The following is a 17793-nucleotide window of genomic DNA, read 5'->3' on the forward strand; positions in this document are numbered from 1 at the left end:
AACTGAAATCCACTATACCAAAGATTTTGGAACAAACCACGACAAAAACAATAGTCGAGCAAACCCTTTTAAAACATGTTCTCCCAAACTGTACTATGCCAATCTCTCATCTCTATTCCATAACTAGACCACCATCTACAAAAAAAAACAACTTTGAGAGCAAATGAGACTTTATCTCAATAAAAAAGGAAACAACCCAAAAACTCCATGAGAACTGCTTCTCTACTAGAAACTAATCTCTCACTCTGCAGGAGTCTTCAAGTGGCACTATCAATGTTTCTCTTCATAGGAAGCTATCTTATTTAAGAGGAAATTGCATTTTATGAAGAAATTGTATTTTATGCATAGGAGGCTCTGCCTCTCTCTTTCTCTACGGGAACCACCATTCCTATATGATGACCCAAACGGGGCAAATAAAATCTCTGCACTTTCATCGCATATATATAAGATTAGGAGTCCATACTAAATATGAGATTTCCTATATATATCAAAACTAAGAGATATATCCATCCAGGAGTCCTAATCTTTTTCGATTTCAATTTCCTATAGGAAACTTATCAATAGCAATATCAATCCCACATAATATGAGATTTCTTTTAGTGTGTGGTTTATGATAGCACCAAATCCAACAATCTCCACATTGATATCAAAATCACCTGCTCACCATGCCAACATCTATTGGATAACTTCATAAAATCTTCATCTTTTGCCAAATAAAATTTTCATCATTCTTGCTGAAAAATAGTGTTTCCAATCAAATTTCTCATATTTTATTTGTCAAATATTAACCTATCAGGTTTAGAGCTTCCATGCATAACAAGTGGTATCAGAGTCAGGTTTGGGGTTTTCAGTAGGATGAAAGTGCAGAGAATTTGTGTGTCTTATTTGGGTCACCATATGGTGATTCCTCTAAAGAGAGGGGGCAACAGAGCCTCATGTGCATAATATGCAATTTTCTCTTAGAGAAGAGAGCTTCCTATGAAAAGAAACAATAATTTTGTCTCCTGAAGACTCATGCGGAGTGAGAAGTTGGCTTTTTGTGGAGAAGCGGTTCTTATGAAAATTTTAGGTTGTTTCTTTTTTAGTGAGATAAAGTCATGTTTGCTCTCAAAGTTATTCTCTTCTTAGAGAGTGGTCTAGTTATAGAATAGAGCTGATAGATCGACATGGTGCCATTTGGGAGAGTAGGTTTAAAAGGGTTTGCTCAACTGTATTTTTGTCAAGATTTGTTCCAAAATCTTTGATGTAATTTTTATTGATATAGTGGATTTTAGTTTGTCATGCTCGTGGATGTAGCTTTTTTGGGGTGAACCACATAAATCTTTGTGTTCTTGTGGTATTTGTTTTATGTTTTATATCTCGTACTTTATTTACTCGTATACCACTTGTTATGCGTGGAAGCTCTAAACTAGATGGGTTGATTTTTGGCAAATAAACTACGAGAGATTTTTAACAAATAAACTACGAGAAATAAAACATGAAACACATACACAATAATACAAACGTTTATGTGATTCACTCCATAAGGGCTACATCTATGAGCACGTCAAACAGAAATCCACTATACCAATAAAAGTTACATCAAAGATTTTGGAACATAGAGTTACCTCTCTAACATCAACAAAACTCAGTTAAGCAAACCCTTTTAAACCACTCTCGTTTCCTTTTCTTTATTTTTGGCAATTATTACTAACAACACCAGATAGAGACCCGAAAGTAATGAGAAACTGACTTTCTCTCTAACTAAATGAGGAAACAACTCAAAATCTTTATCAGAACTGCTTCTCTACAAGAAACAAACATCTCAATCTCTAGGAGGCACAATCAAAATGTTTCTCTCTATAAGAAGCTATTTTCTCTCTAAGAGGAACCTTGCACTACCCCCCCTCTCTAGAGGAACCACCAATCCCATATGGTGACTCAAATGGGGCACGCATTCTCTTTCTAAAAATAGCCCATTATATAGAGAAAAGAGACAAAAAAAAGACTTACATGAGAGCCCCTTTATTCATTCTTTTATGGGAAACTAATATTTTTATCTTTAAATATGGGTTTTCAAGTTCCTCCTAATCCAAATAGAACTTATGAATATCAATCGCAATCACAATCCCAAATAGAACTTATGAATATAAATCTCAATCACAATCCCACATGATATGAGATTTTCTAATGTGGGTGATTTTGGATTGCACCAAATCCAACAATCCCCACCCTGATATCAAAATCACTTGCTCACCATAGTAACATCTATTGGATAGCTTCATAGATTTTTCATCTTTTGTCAAATAAATTTTTTAATCATTCTTACTGAAAATTAGTGCTTGCAATCAAATTTTTCCACCTCAAAATTTGCATTCAAAACCTTTACTGCTATACCGAAACCCCAAACCAAGCTTTGATACCACTTGTTATGCGCGGAAGCTCTCTCTAAACCTCAAAAAAACCTAAGTTGAGTAATCTTTCAAACCACTCTCCATTCCTTCTCTTTACTTCTTATTCTTTTTACTTCTGGCAATCATTACCGACAACAACAGATAGAGACGCGAGAGCAACGAAAAATTGATTTCTCTCTAACTAAAACGGGAAACACTTAAAATCTCAATAGGAATCGCTTTTCTGCAAAAAAAAAGCTTCTCCATCTTCGAGAGTCTAAAAGAAGCACCGTCACAATGTTTCTCAATCTTCGGGAATTTAAAAGAAACACCATCATAAAATTTCTCTCCATAGGAAGCTATGGAGACTATTTTCACTCTAAAAGGAAACCTTGCATCTTATGGCCCTGCCCCCCTCTCTGTGTAGAGGAACCACCATGTGGTGACTCAAATAGGCATACAAATTCTCCATACTTTTATCTCATATGTATAAAATTAGGAATCCATACTAAATAGGAGACTTCTTATATATCTTACATATATCTCAAAACTAAGAAATATATCCATCAAAGAGTCCTAATCGTTTTGGATTTTTATTTACTTTAGAAAATTTATCAACATCTATATCAATCCACATATATGAGATTTTTTTAAATAGGTGATTTAGGATATCACCAATCTAACTGGATTGAGATTTCTTTAAGTGGGTAATTTAGGATAGCACCAAATCCAGCAAGATTTGGGTCGAGTCGAGATCAATACTAACCCGACAATGTTTAGGATGGACTTAAATAATACCTTAGTCAGGTCCAGGTTAAATGGACACAAAGCTCGCCTATCAAATCTAGTATTTGAATCCAGACATACCAGGGTCGTGTTGGCAGGGCGGAGGGCGGATTGATGGGTGGATCCAATCCAATTCATACCCCGAACCTAAACGTTTGTAAATCTTCGATAACATTGTTAATTATTCGGTTTGATTGTTAATAGGCAAATTTATCGAAATACTCCTATTTTCAACTATTTAATATGCTATTCTTTATTCTACTATTCTAAATCAAAATCATACATATTTTGATGAAAATTTTGAAATTAAATAAAAAGAAATGGGCAAATGGTTAAATACTTAACATCTTGGGTGCATTTTGACGTATCTCGCTTGTTAATAAAGTGAAATGATTTTTTCTCCCATGGAGGTATAATGTTCTTTCAGTCCATAATGTGAAACCCATGCCTGGAGTATTTTTAGCACCCCAAATTTTGGGGATGTAACCTCTTGAACCTAGTGATTGACTTTGGAAAAAAATAAAAAAAATAAAATTGCACATTCTATTTATCTAACAAAAATAAAGCTTCAAGATTGAGCATAGACCATCCAATTTGTAGATGGAAAGATCTAAATTCTTTTAAAACCCAAATTTTATTTTTTTCAGGGTACTTATATGGCATAATCCTTTACTATTTGGAATTTAAAAATGATCTAGAAAAACATTTCATCATTTGTTTTCACTTCTTAAGAAGTAGTACCCTCCAAGGGTTTCTGATTAGAACTACATTAGTTATTGTTTCGGATTAGAACTACATTAGTTCTTACATTTATATCCATTCAATATTCACAATCTATATTTTTAGGTGAATCAATATTCACAACCATCACGTATACCAATCGAGATTTATTCGGACGGATGGGCCTCCTTACCAAAAAAAAAAAAAATTTAAATGAAGGAGTAGATTAAGCAGGACGGTATTGTACTCTTGCGTGACTCTATTGTAATTTACTCCCTCGGGTATACCCAATTTAGTTGCAATTTCAACCCCTTCAGCCAATAAATTCATTTCATGGGTTTTTTTTTCAATTATTTGGAGATAGTTACATGAATCTTGAATCCTGTAAGTCATATTACCACTAAGTCTGTAAGTCCTATAGAAAATACCCTATTATAAGTAGATACTGCAATTCAAGATTCATAGAAAGTTTTGATGAAGTTTTTTTTTCTTGGGTAAGTATTATGGTAAAACCTCATTTACCCGAGCTTGGGATGGGTCAAGAAAAGCCCAAGGTCTTCACTCTTTTTAGAACATCTTTAATTTATAAACTAATCTTAAAATATAAAAAAAAGAATGGGCTCAAGGCTAAGTGGGAGGGGCACAAGGCTAGAAATGGGCTCTTCTAAGGTTGGTAGATTAGTTTCGCTTCGGCTGAAGAGGCTAAAGTCTTTAGATTTTTGGCCTAGATAGAAGCAAAACGAAGCTCAAGTGCATCCGTTTTGGCCCACTTCAATATGGTTCGGTCGAAGCACAAAATTACTTTTTAAAAGGACAATTTTGTGCTCAGCTTGCTTCGGTGTGATTCCGCCTCTGCTGCTGAAGCTTCTGCCCCTTTGGCTGAAGTGTAAAATCATCTTTTTTTATTGAAATTTTTATTTTAAAAATTGTATTATTATTTTTATATAAATATATATTATTAATATTAATTTTTTTAAAAAATTCTAAAATCTGAACCAAATTGCTTCATTTTTCAAGCTAAACTAACGAACCTCGGAAGCGAATGAATCTGATAATAATGGGCTTCTTGAAAAGAGTGACGTCCCGTGAACATAAACGGTCCAATTTTTATAACCATCTACTAATCCTCCGTGGCTCCCAAAATTTAGATCGGAAAAATCCTCCTCCTTTAGGGACCGAGGGAGCAGGCACACAGTGTATATACTCCCGCGGGAGCACAGCATACACGCTTAGTAATTTGCACGAGCCGCGAGGGCCGGCTCTGCGCTGTTTCCAGAACTGGACCAGAGATGGCAGGAAGGATCGCAGCGAGAAACATTTCTACGGTTTTATGCTCTCGAACCAGGCACTTTCTCTCTCCTTCCTTCATGCCATTTGAGTCCTCTCTAGGTTGCCTTCCTGTTGATCCCACTTTCACCGCATACGGTAATAGTTTCACTCCTCTTCTCTCTCCTTTGATCCTTTGACTTCCCTCTCTTCAGACCTTTCTCTCTCTCTCTCTCTCTCTCTCTCTCTCTCTCTCTCTCTCTCTCTCTCTCTCTCTCTCTCTCTCTCGATCGCACTGAAATTCTGTCATTTGGCTTCTACCTGGTGTGTTTAATTGACGATTCTCATTTACGGGTCCGTGTATTTCATTGAGCATGATGTGTAGTCTCTGATGATTGAAGTGCATTCATGCTACGTCCATTGAATTTTAGGGTTCGGTTCTCATATATGAAACCCTAGATTTAGCTAGAGTAATGCATTATTTGTGTTCTTTCGTTCATATGCTGGCCTTACTTTCTAAATTTCTTGCCCGAAACTATAATTTATAATTTTGTTATTAATTATTGTGGAGTAGAGTTTTGAAATTATGTAAAACTTGCTTCTTATGATTGTTTCTTTTATCTATGTTTGTGGCCATTGTGTGTCAGATTAAAGTGATTAATTGTTTACTATTCTTTTTCTTTGATCAGTAATTAGTTTTCAGTTGTAATGTAGATGAGAGCAAATTTCATATTGCGTATAATGCAAACTAAATTGAAAACTAACAAAAGAAGGAAAGGAAATTAGCGAAAAAAAATCAATGTTTTTAATCTCGCCTCAGGTCCCCTGACTTGGCCCTGACCCGAGGCACGTGACTCAGCCTAGTGGACTCGGGCAAGTAGCGGACAGGGCCTAAAAGGCCCTAAAAAATGAAAAAAAGTTAAAAATAAAATGAAAATTGTAAAAGTGAAACAAACGGAAGGCAAGATAATAAGTTCAAAAAACGCTAAGAAAATATATATAAAACATAGATTTAGAAAAAATTGATTCATGATTGGAGACATATTAGAAAATTCAAAATGAGAGGAAAATATATGTATAGGGCAGATGGAAACAGAATTAGACACAAATTATTGTTAAAAAAAAATCCAAATTATACATAATTTTTATACATTGGTTCCACATTTTTATATTCTTTTACGTTTTTTTTTTTTTTAATTTTAAGTGGCTCAAGTTGCGTCCGAGTACTTGGCTCGGCAAGGAGTTGAGCCCAAGTAACTCAGCCGAGTCTGAGTGGACTCGGATGCGTTTTGAATCATTATTAAATGCATAATTATGTAAAGGAAAATTGTTTCATGCGGGCTGGACCAAATTTCTACATATACGGTCTAGAAAGTGTAAAGCATCCATCTTAAAGATGGATGCAAGTAGGTGTTCTAAAAACAATGGAAACTACCGGTCCGAATGTTTTCTTACTAGAATTATTATTTCAAGGTTTTAAAATTTACTTATTTTTTCATATTTATGATCTCTCTATTAGAGATTATACTTAAAAATTAAGTCTTAAAATCCATCTAAAAAGTAGATTTATTAAGAGGCCTGCATTTCTACATATGCGGGCATGGCCACATAGAAACTGGCTCCTTATGTAAATGAATGACATATGATGCATATATTTGGCAATGGCTGGTATGCAGTATTTCATCAAGGTTTGCCAATTAGTTAGAACTTAAAATTGTTTGAAAAAAGGAAAAAAGAAAAAAAAAGAAAGTGGTTGAATTATTTCATACAATTATTTGATTGAATGCACCCTAATCTACCTCATTCATTATAAGATTCTATTGATTGGTCATCATCATCACCATCATTATCATCATCATTATTGTATGTTTGCTTTTTCCACAACACCCTTAGTTTTCAAACTAAAAGGTCCTCTTGTTGTGCCAACTTTAGGATGATGATCACTTTTACCCACCCAAAAGAAGACAACCTCTTCTGTTTCAGTTTCTCTCGTATCCCACTTCAACTAGGTTACTACAATACTTAAACCTTTAGTGCTCTAAACAATTCAAGATCTTGGCTTTGGAAGACCATATGTAATTCAAATCAACCTATATCTCCATTAGATGCCCTCAATTATTCTTAACACAAAACGTTCTCCCTTGCTTATGCTTCCCATGTTCTAGACTCTCCTATTCCACTTCTTGGGACAACTGTTTCCCATTTTGCCAACAATGCACACTGACAACTGTCTAATGTGAATAATGAATGTTTTTCATTATCATATTTTTTAAGTGTTAAATGGGTACTTTTTCTTTTTGCTATGTTAAGCGTTTTTGTTCCTACAGTCCTTATCTTTGGATATTGCACATTTTATCTTCCTTCTGGCCATAGTTCTAATTATGATCTCGCCCTTGCATATTTGTACTGCACTTTTGTTGACATTTTAGGCATGCTTGTATTGATTTCTATTTCGTAATTTTAGGACGATCACTTGATGTTACCCCCAGTTCAAAAAATAAAAAATAAAAAAATATTTTTTTATTTTTTTATTGTTTTGAACCAGCTGTACCTAGATACTGACATTACTCTTGTGATTGGAATGCCAACAATGTGCAGTTCTTCCCATATAACTATAATCTATTCATGAACTGGCAATTGGGTTTTCCTTGTAGGGCGATGTTCTGATGGGGACATATAGACTGCATGATGCTATCATGTCCTATTTTTCACATTCCGTGACATAATTTTGAAAGACTCATCATGGTCATTTCAAAGATTCCAAAATGTTTGTAAGTTATTTTAACCTTGGCAAACATTTGTGGTTATCTCCGTTAGTATTGTGAAAATATTGGACTTAATTTTGAGATAGTAATTTTAACTTGCAGTTGGCTGCTCAGAAATATTTTTTATATACTCTGTCATGTGTCTATAATCTTGCTCATGTATGCCATTATCAGTTCTGGACATGGGACAGCTTTTTTCTGCATATTTCCCTTTACTCAATGAGAAAAACCTGTTTTCTTCATCCACTGATTTCCCAACCCTTCTGACTATGCTATACACTCCTTTCTGGGTAATCTACAGGCTTCCTTTTCATGTTCACTGAGTTTCAAGACATCCCGTGAGTGTTTTTTACTCTCTTGCTAAGCCTCTGACTCATAGTCTACATGATTGATGAGATACTATTACACCCAATGCTCAAGTGGCTTTGATGAACTTGCAGAAAAATTTGTTTACAAGTTTTACTTTAGCAATGGTTTAAAAAAGACTTTGGATAGATGTCCACGTACTAAAGCAAAAGGGAGGAGAAACTTCCTTGAATTATTCGCCCAACTAAGAGATGTCGCATCAAGGCCTCTCGAGCCCCCAAGAGGCAGTTATTCTTCATTGGCTTCTTTGATGATATCTTGGAGTAATGCATTTGGAAGACTTCTCGACCTATAATGTAATGATAGGAAGATTCAGAGAAAGCCATAAGCAGTCCCTGGGAGTCTACTAATTGCCAACTCTGAAATTCATTAAGCCCTGATTACAAAGAGAAGGAATCCAAGGGGAAAATTTATGTCCATGTGGAACACCTCTCGAACAAGACTAAAAGGCCTGAATCCCCCCAACCAAATTTATAAGTCTATAAACCTTAGTGTAAATGGGCCTATAAGTCCTAAATTTTTATGTGTAACTTTTATTGATAGGTAGCAATACATATTCTACTTTTTAAATTGAAATACAATTTCTGAAAATTAAGCAAATTGAATTACTATGGTTTTCTCCTAGTGACCGGATACACCGGAACTGCAGAGTGGCTTCATAGAGAATCAGTATTTGTCATCTTGGTCATGGGATCTGGATATGGGTCGACCTTGAAATCTTGGGACCAGTAATATGGTTAACAAGTGGTTTGGCTTAAATGCCCATGAGGATGAGGTTCTGTACTTCCCTCTTTTTGCAACAGGATTTTCTGGTCCATTTTGCACTTCATATGCACATGATTGATCATTTGCCCATAGATACCTGAATGTGTTTACATAGTTGTCCTCTCAATTTACATTCATTACCACTCAGCTTTTACAATTTTAACTTAGCATCTAAATTCTATATTATTGCAACTAGCAGGCTTCCTGTTTTAATGAGAATTGGAGACAGACGCTCATTCAGTGCAGATGTGAGTCAGTTACCCGTAATAACTGACCCTGATATCTTGCCCCCATTCAAGGATTTAATGGCTGCAAGTTGGGACGAGCTTCCCGATGCTGTTGTCCATGATGCCAAGAAAGCACTTTCAAAACTGACTGATGACACGGCTGATCAGGATGCCTTGGCAAATGTTTTTCGAGCTGCGGAGGCTGTTGAGCAGTTTGGTGGAGTCCTTGTATCTCTGAGAATGGAACTCGATGATGAAACTGGAATTAGTGGCGAGGTACATTCCATGCTTGATTATTTTCAGCATTTAGTGTAATGAATTTAATTCATTTGGTTTGGGGGCATGGTCTTTGGGATGGGGAGCGGGATAGGGGGACCATGAAAGGCAAGAAGGTCCGTATGGTTGGAAGCGTAATGCATATGTTTAGGATCAAGATCCCAAATGCTAGGGACCTCGACCCCACCCTTGCGGGGTTCTTGTTCCTGACCCTTTTGGGTTTCAACCGCAACCTTTTGGAGATCTTGCTCCCATCCTTAAAGAGTTTATATAGTTTAGGACTTCATATATTCTTTAAAGTAAAATATAGTTGCATTTCAAGCTAACTATAAGTAAACAAAATCATCACTTGATTGTTATCTTGGTCTATAAAGTGGGGATCAAGATCCCTAACAGTGGGGTATTGTTCCCAAACAGTGGCAATCAAATTCTAAAATTTAAAAAGTTGAGATCCCTTGAAGATCCCTTTCCCAGAGCACTGCGAGGTGCCGAAGCGTGATCGCCACCTCTGTTGGGGGATCCCAGCAACCATGACTGGGAGGACATGTTGTTTATATTTTTATTGCAATGCCATAAAAGAAAAATGAAGTACTTTGAGAAACAATTTTCTTTTATTGTTAAGCTGGATCGAATATGCTTGGACTGACCCAGTTCAGACTGATTAATATGCCAAGCCGATCTGGCTAGATTGAACTTGAAAGAGGGAATAATTGAGCCCATTTCCTTTAAATGAGCTGGACAGGTTCGTTCTATCATTTGAACTACTGAATAAGCATGATTGATATAGAGTGTTAAGTATATTTTTGGAGGGGGAAGGGGGGGGGGGGGGGCGGGGGGGTACTTAATTTATTCAATCGTAATTCAATTGGTTGGTTTGGCATTCAAAAGTTTCCACTGATATATTAATATAGACAAACATTATTTGAAGGGAAATTTATCAAGAAGTACCCAAAAGATTAACTATTTAAGATCTCACCCAGTCTTTGATTGAACTTCAAATAGCCCATCAAAGGGCACAATCATGAGCCAGAGTAGTTGATAGTTAAAGTGTGTTTTGAGGGTGAAATGCTATGCGGTTGATGTTTTATGTGTGGTTAAAATTCCCTTATTTGAAATGTACCTATTGAGATTTCATGGTCAAAGAAAATGGACGTGAACCTGTCCAAACAGGATCGCCACACTTTTTGTGTTGGACCCAGTCCAGCTTAGCTCCAGTTTAATATAAATAAGGTTTATTTGAACTAATGTCGATTACTTTATTGTGTCTTGCAGGCTGTGTGTCCCTTGTCAAATGAGCATCAAAAGCTAGGCATGCAGCATATAAGCGCTACGTGGCATATTTAGACCCTTTTGGGCCTGATGAGACATATCTGAGAAAGAAGGTCGAGACAGAGCTGGGGACAAAGATGATACTCTAAAGATTCGATGTGGTGGCCTTGATTCTGAAAGGGGGACGGTAAAATTTCATGTAGTATTGTCTTTTGGACGTCTATTTTGCTAGTGCTAGTAGGTCAACAAATTTGAATGTTCAGTGCTCAACATTCCAGTATTATGTTTTATCCTTGAATCTTTTAAGGAAATTATAATTCCTATGCTTGCGTACTTGCGAAAGAAAAAATGTACTGGTCGGTTCAGTTAAACTTGAAGCAGCGCCTGTTTGGCTAGACCTTATAACTGGCGCTGAACTAGCCAAATTATCAGAGCAGTCTGAACCCTATCCTTAACCGCCCACTCATTTTAAGCTTTGGGAATTTCTCTTTTGTATGGGATAGGGACCATGGGCAGGATCTAAACCTCTACCTCATTAAACCCAAGCACAAAAATCATCTCATGAGCATTTCTACTTGTTATTATGTTGATGTTTCAATTAATGAATGCATATACTTTCTTGTTGGGCACATAATACTATTAACGTAGAGAATACATTAACTTAATGATATTAATCCTGGATGTTGAAGTTTGGAAAATGCTAGTATACTCGAACTCTGCTTGCTTATCGTTGTTATCCTCAAATGATGTGTAATTTGTCATATTTTGCAGATCACGGTTCTTGGGACATCAGGACTTTCAGGATCCTACATTGAGCAAAGAGCTTGACTGTATGGACATACATTCAGCGGTGGGCATGCCTCTTTTCCTTGGGAAGATATCCTCTGCATCCTTTGTTGAGCATCCAAAACTGCAGTGTAATGCTTAATTTATTCAATCGTAATTCAATTGGTTGGTTTGGCATTCAAAAGTTTCCACTGATATATTAATATAGACAAACATTATTTGAAGGGAAATTTATCAACAAGTACCCAAAAGATGAACTATTTAAGATCTCACTCAGTCTTTGATTGAACTTCAAATAGCCCATCAAAGGGCACAATCACGAGCCAGAGTAGTTGATAGTTAAAGTGTGTTTTGAGGGTGAAATGCTATGCGGTTGATGTTTTATGTGTGGTTAAAATTCCCTTATTTGAAATGTACCTATTGAGATTTCATGGTCAAAGAAAATGGACGTGAACCTGTCCAAACAGGATCGCCACACTTTTTGTGTTGGACCCAGTCCAGCTTAGTTCCAGTCTAATATAAATAAGGTGTATTTGAACTAATGTCGAATACTTTATTGTGTCTTGCAGGCTGTGTCCCTTGTCAAATGAGCATCAAAAGCTATGCATGCAGCATATAAGCGCTACGTGGCATATTTGGACTCTTTTGGGCCTGATGAGACATATCTGAGAAAGAAGGTCGAGACAGAGCTGGGGACAAAGATGATGCATCTAAAGATGCGATGTGGTGGCCTTGATTCTGAATGGGGGACGGTAAAATTTCATGTAGTATTGTCTTTTGGATGTCTATTTTGCTAGTGCTAGTAGGTCAACAAATTTGAATGTTCAGTGCTCAACATTCCAGTATTATGTTTTATCCTTGAATCTTTTAAGGAAATTATAATTCCTATGCTTGCGTACTTGCGAAAGAAAAAATATACTGGTCGGTCCAGTTAAACTTGAAGCAGTGCCTGTTTGGCTAGACCTTATAACTGGCGCTGAACTAGCCAAATTATCAGAGCAGTCTGAACCCTATCCTTAACCCCCCACTCATTTTAAGCTTTGGGAATTTCTCTTTTGTATGGAATAGGGACCATGGGCAGGATCTAAACCTCTACCTCATGAAACCCAAGCACAAAAATCATCTCATGAGCATTTCTACTTGTTATTATGTTGATGTTTCAATTAATGAATGCATATACTTTCTTGTTGGGCACATAATACTATTAACGTAGAGAATACATTAACTTAATGATATTAATCCTGGATGTTGAAGTTTGGAAAATGCTAGTATACTCGAACTCTGCTTGCTTATCGTTGTTATCCTCAAATGATGTGTAATTTTTCATAATTTGCAGATCACGGTTCTTGGGACGTCAGGACTTTCGGGATCCTACTTTGAGCAAAGAGCTTGACTGTATGGACATACATTCAGCGGTGGGCATGCCTCTTTTCCTTGGGAAGATATCCTCTGCACCCTTTGTTGAGCATCCAAAACTGCAGTGTAATGCTTAGTTAAGAAGGTTGTTGAAACCAGAAATCATGTTTCTGAATTACTACTTCAATCTAAGGGAAATTTGAGTGCCCTATGAGCTGCTTTCACTTGAATGAGAAACTAGCTTTTGTATCTTGGCAGAGTATGAATAATGAATCACAATTTTCTGGCAACCTTTTATGATAGATGCCATGCATTCCATATTTTTCTTTATATGTTACTGAAATGACAATGTTTTTGCTGCCCTTGAGCAGTCCATGGTTACCTCACCTTTAATTCAGAGTGGGTATTTCTTTGTTTATATAAGTTCTTGCATTGGGCAATCAGATATTCATGCATTTTTAGCTGCTGATTTTCCTTGGAACTCACAGTTCTTTACCATTTTAGCAGAAACAAAGAGCTTTGTGTATTCTGCTTCTTGACCTAGGCCACAACAAGTGTCACATAATCGCTCTCTCTCTATCAATCTCTCTCTCTCTCTCTCTCTCTCTCTCTCTCTATATATATATATATATATATAAAAAACACTACGCAACGCCTATAAACAAAAATGAACAGTGATTTCGCTTACCTCTATCACCGCTTAAAGTTATCGCACAGTCACAATTGTCCGGTAGTGTTTTATTTTTCATTTTTTTCTATAAGTCGGAATAACCTGAAATTTGGAGCGTGTATTCATAAAAATTAGGGGAATCTTCGAAAAATATAAAAAAAGAATTGTATATGAAAAAAATTGATCAAAATACCCCTGAAAAGTTTTGGGAGTATTTTGGTCGATTTATTTTTTACAGATAATTGTTTTTATATTTTTATTAGATGCGCCTCAGTAAGATGTACATACCCTCCAAATTTCAGGTCATTTCGATTTGTAGAAAAAAAATGAAAAATAAAACACTACTAGACAATTGTGACCGTGCGATGAAATTTGGACGGGGATGATGATAGACGAAATCACTATTCATTTTCACCTATAGATGTTGGGAAGACTTTTCCTATATATATATAAGCCAGGCCACAACAAATGTCACATAATCTCTCTCTCTCTCTCTTTCTCTCTCTCTATCTATATATATATATATATATATATATATATATATATATATATATATATATATATATATATATATATATACATAAAGAGGATAGAGAAAGGGGAAAACACTTACAAACATTCGTTGTTCATGAGTTAAGGTCTACAGTACTTCACTCATGACTCATTATCTTCCAAAGTCTATCATAGGGTTACAATTGTTTCATAATATGTGAATTTTAATAATTTTTCTACAAGCTTGATTGACCTGAAATTTGGGTTGTATGTATATATAACCAACTCGAACCTATATAAAATATTAAAATAAAAAGGTAAAAAAATACCCTTGAAATATTTATAGCGGTAATTTGGTCATTTTTATGTTTGAATTATTTTTTATATCTTATTCAGATGCACATCACTAAGGTGCACACATGCCCACAATTTTTGGTCAATTGGATTAGTAAAAATATATATTAAAGTTTTAACATTATCAAACAATCGTGACCAATCGATAAAATTTAGACATTATCAAACTTTCTATGGATTTGTCAAAAAAAAAAACTAATAAATTTAAATACTATCAGATAATTGTGATCTTTTAATAGATTTTGGGCGGTAATAGAACAGAGTTAAGTATTAAAGAACTTTATATGTGTGTGTGTGTATGGAAAAAGATAAAGTGCACAGCCTAGCTTAGATAAGCAAAATGCGCCAACGGCCCAGATTGAATATGTGCCGATCTGACGATCACAGATGCCCGGTAGTGTTTGAATTTTAATTTTTTTTCTATAAATCTAAATCACTTAAAATTTTAGGCGTGTTTTCATAAAAAATAGGTAAATATTTTAAAAATATTAAAAAAATATTTTACATGAAAAAATATTGACCAAAATACCCCTGTAAAGTTTCGGGGGTATTTTGGTCAATGTTGTTTTTGTAGATAATGTCTTTTTATATATTTTTATTACATGTGTCTTGATGAGACGAACACACAGCTAAAATCTGAAGTAAGTTGGATTTGTAAAAAAATAATTAAAATTCAAACACTACTAGACACTACCGGCCATCCGTGATCGTTAGATCGGCCAAGATTCAATCTAGGCCGTTGGCTCATATCTAAGCTAAGATGTGCACCATATCTTTTTCCTATATATATATATATATATACTTCCCGGGTCATCTAATTCCTTACCTGATTTTTTAACCCGTGAATTTTTGCAGGGGGGGCAACACTGACCCTAACGACGAACAGCCCTTATCACTTGCCTTGCAACTGTTCGAGGAAAATAAGAATATTAATATTTCACCTTTACTTTCACCTATCAATATGGGTTCTAGAGACACTTCTCGTAGAAATAAACAACCCATAAACAGTCAAATAATACCATATGAAAGGGAACAACCGCCTTTGGCAATCCGTTCACCTTCTCAATCTCCTGTGCATCAAATCACCTATCCTGAAACAACAGCTTCAAAACCCATATATTCTCCTGCACAAAGTAAATCTGCTACTCCATCCAATATACCCAGATCTGTCTACCTTGAAAGAGCTTATCTCATGGATATCACTATCGATGAGAAATATATTAATACTGAGCCTATAAAACTTGCTCCTCTTTATTTGCTCAACCATCTTAACCCTTCGAATGAGGTTAAAACAAGAGAATACTTTGAAGCAATATTAATGGAAACAGGATCTATTTCTGTAGTCCATTATTACCAACAAAATACTCGGACTATTGCATATAGTAAAGTCCAGATTAAAAATATACTTCCTTATGAAGAGTGGGGTTGTAATCCCGCCCATGGGAAGAAACTTCAAAATCCAGACTTTTCCTATAAGTATTTTAAATATGCTGAATATATAGAAGCATGGAACAAATTTTTCTATTATCAAAACCCCAACTATACTCATAGTTGGTATATTCAATTTAGATTACCAATATTAGAACGTTTTCCCACCTGGTTCAAAAATTGGTTTTTTGTGTGGGGATCAACTGTGCAAATTTTACAACCTGCATTCAAAGAAGTGCAAGACAAATTCCAAGCCTATAACCAGAAAGATGCCACCATAGACCATCATCTTTATTTTATGCCCTTATACCAAATACCCTGGATAATGAAATGGGACTATACCATTTCTCCCAATACTACCTTTGATTATACCTTTATACCCAGACTTGGAAAGACCATTTCAGTAAAATGGTGGGACATTTTCAATATGGACCCATCTTCACTCACTCCAAAAAGAATTCCTCCAAAACCTCTGGAAAAATCCCAAAGCCAGAATACAGCCAATACTTCTTTCGATTTTCCCACATACCTAAGAAATATGTTACAGGCAAATCCTAATGCCTCAAAAGAGACATTAGAAAACCAGATGAAAGAAATATTTGCAGAAGCTGGGAGAAAGCCAGTCTCCTCTGATGAAACCGTACAGTCCTCTCCCAATATCAACCAATACCTCAATCTCCCAATAGAAGATCCGAAAGAAACTGATCCAGATGAAGATGAAGACGACCCAAATGAATTCAGCCAACGACCATAAAAGACCATCACCAAAATCAGAATTACCTTCATCATCCCCGACAAGATTGTACAAAGATACTCCATTAAAACCTGTCAATATCTCCACCGAAGCTGTCACCTTTATCCAAAAGACAAAAAGCATCAGGAACAGTAATCACCGACGCAAAACGACAAGCAAAGACTATTCAAAGATGCTTTATACTGTAGCCACTAAGCACTGTAGCCACTTGGCACTGTAGCCACTAAGCACTGTAGCCAGTTGGCACTGTAGCCACTTTCTCTTTTAGTCTTTTCTTTCTTTTCTTTTCTGTCTTTTTGTGCCGACAGTTGCTTTATCTTCTTTGTCTTTTTCTACCGACGTTTGTCCGCTCTCACCGACACCTGTCCTCTGCCACCTAGGCTTGCTTATCCTCTAAGCAAGAGCGTCTATAAAAGGGGACGAACCCCCTTTCATTCAGCAGGTCGAAGTCTCTTCTCTTCCTTCTTCTCTTCCTTCTTCTCTCTTCTCTTCCTTCTTCTCTTCCTTCTCAACCCAGACCTGAGAGGTCGAATTCTTCTCTTCTCTGCTTAGACCTTATGGTCTACTTATCTCCTCTCCTCTAAGACTGCTCTCTTAGCCTCTCCTTACTCGACCAAGGAGTTTTTCTCTGAAATACTCTTCCAATCCTTCTTCAATCAGAAAGAATCAGATCATCAAATATCAGACCCTGTTTTCCAAACTACTCCAGGTTCCATACTATCTCTTTACTTGAAAATATGTGTGATTGCAATTTCCATTCTCTCCCAACATATTGTCCAGATAACTGGAAACTCTTTTCCAGCTATTGCTTATGCACCCAGTAAGTCCTTAATACTGTTTCTTTTCTGAGTCATTTTATTTAAAGTGTGCTATACTATTTCTGTAAATATCAGTGTGCTTTCAGTGTGGTTTATATAAATATCAGTATCAGTGTGCTTTCAGTGTGGTTTATATCAGTGTGCTTTCATGTAACCAGTATATACTTTCAATAAAGAATGTTGTGAATTATGCAGTTTAAAATATTATTCAATATTAAGATTAGAGAATTCACGTATGCACAGTGGATAGTAATAGATATTTCTATAATTCCTTTTATCTGCATAATATTGTTTGTTTTTAATTATTATAGGATCTTGCAAGA

At 35.8% G+C, this 17793-nt stretch overlaps 1 pseudogene across 1 annotated transcript; it reads left to right on the forward strand.

The window, feature by feature from the left end:
- Positions 1 to 5062: 5062 nt before the first annotated feature.
- LOC110008396 (succinate dehydrogenase subunit 5, mitochondrial-like) lies at positions 5063 to 13244 on the forward strand (annotated as a pseudogene). Its single transcript, XR_016059538.1, has 5 exons — positions 5063 to 5303; positions 8211 to 8247; positions 9240 to 9543; positions 12168 to 12350; positions 12935 to 13244. The product of XR_016059538.1 is annotated as a succinate dehydrogenase subunit 5, mitochondrial-like (transcript).
- The last annotated feature ends 4549 nt before the right edge of the window (positions 13245 to 17793 follow it).

The sequence above is a fragment of the Amborella trichopoda genome, chromosome 7, assembly GCF_054954075.1.
Source record: "Amborella trichopoda isolate Santa Cruz 75 chromosome 7, AtrichopodaSantaCruz75HAP2 v2.0, whole genome shotgun sequence".
Taxonomy (NCBI): Eukaryota; Viridiplantae; Streptophyta; class Magnoliopsida; order Amborellales; family Amborellaceae; genus Amborella; species Amborella trichopoda.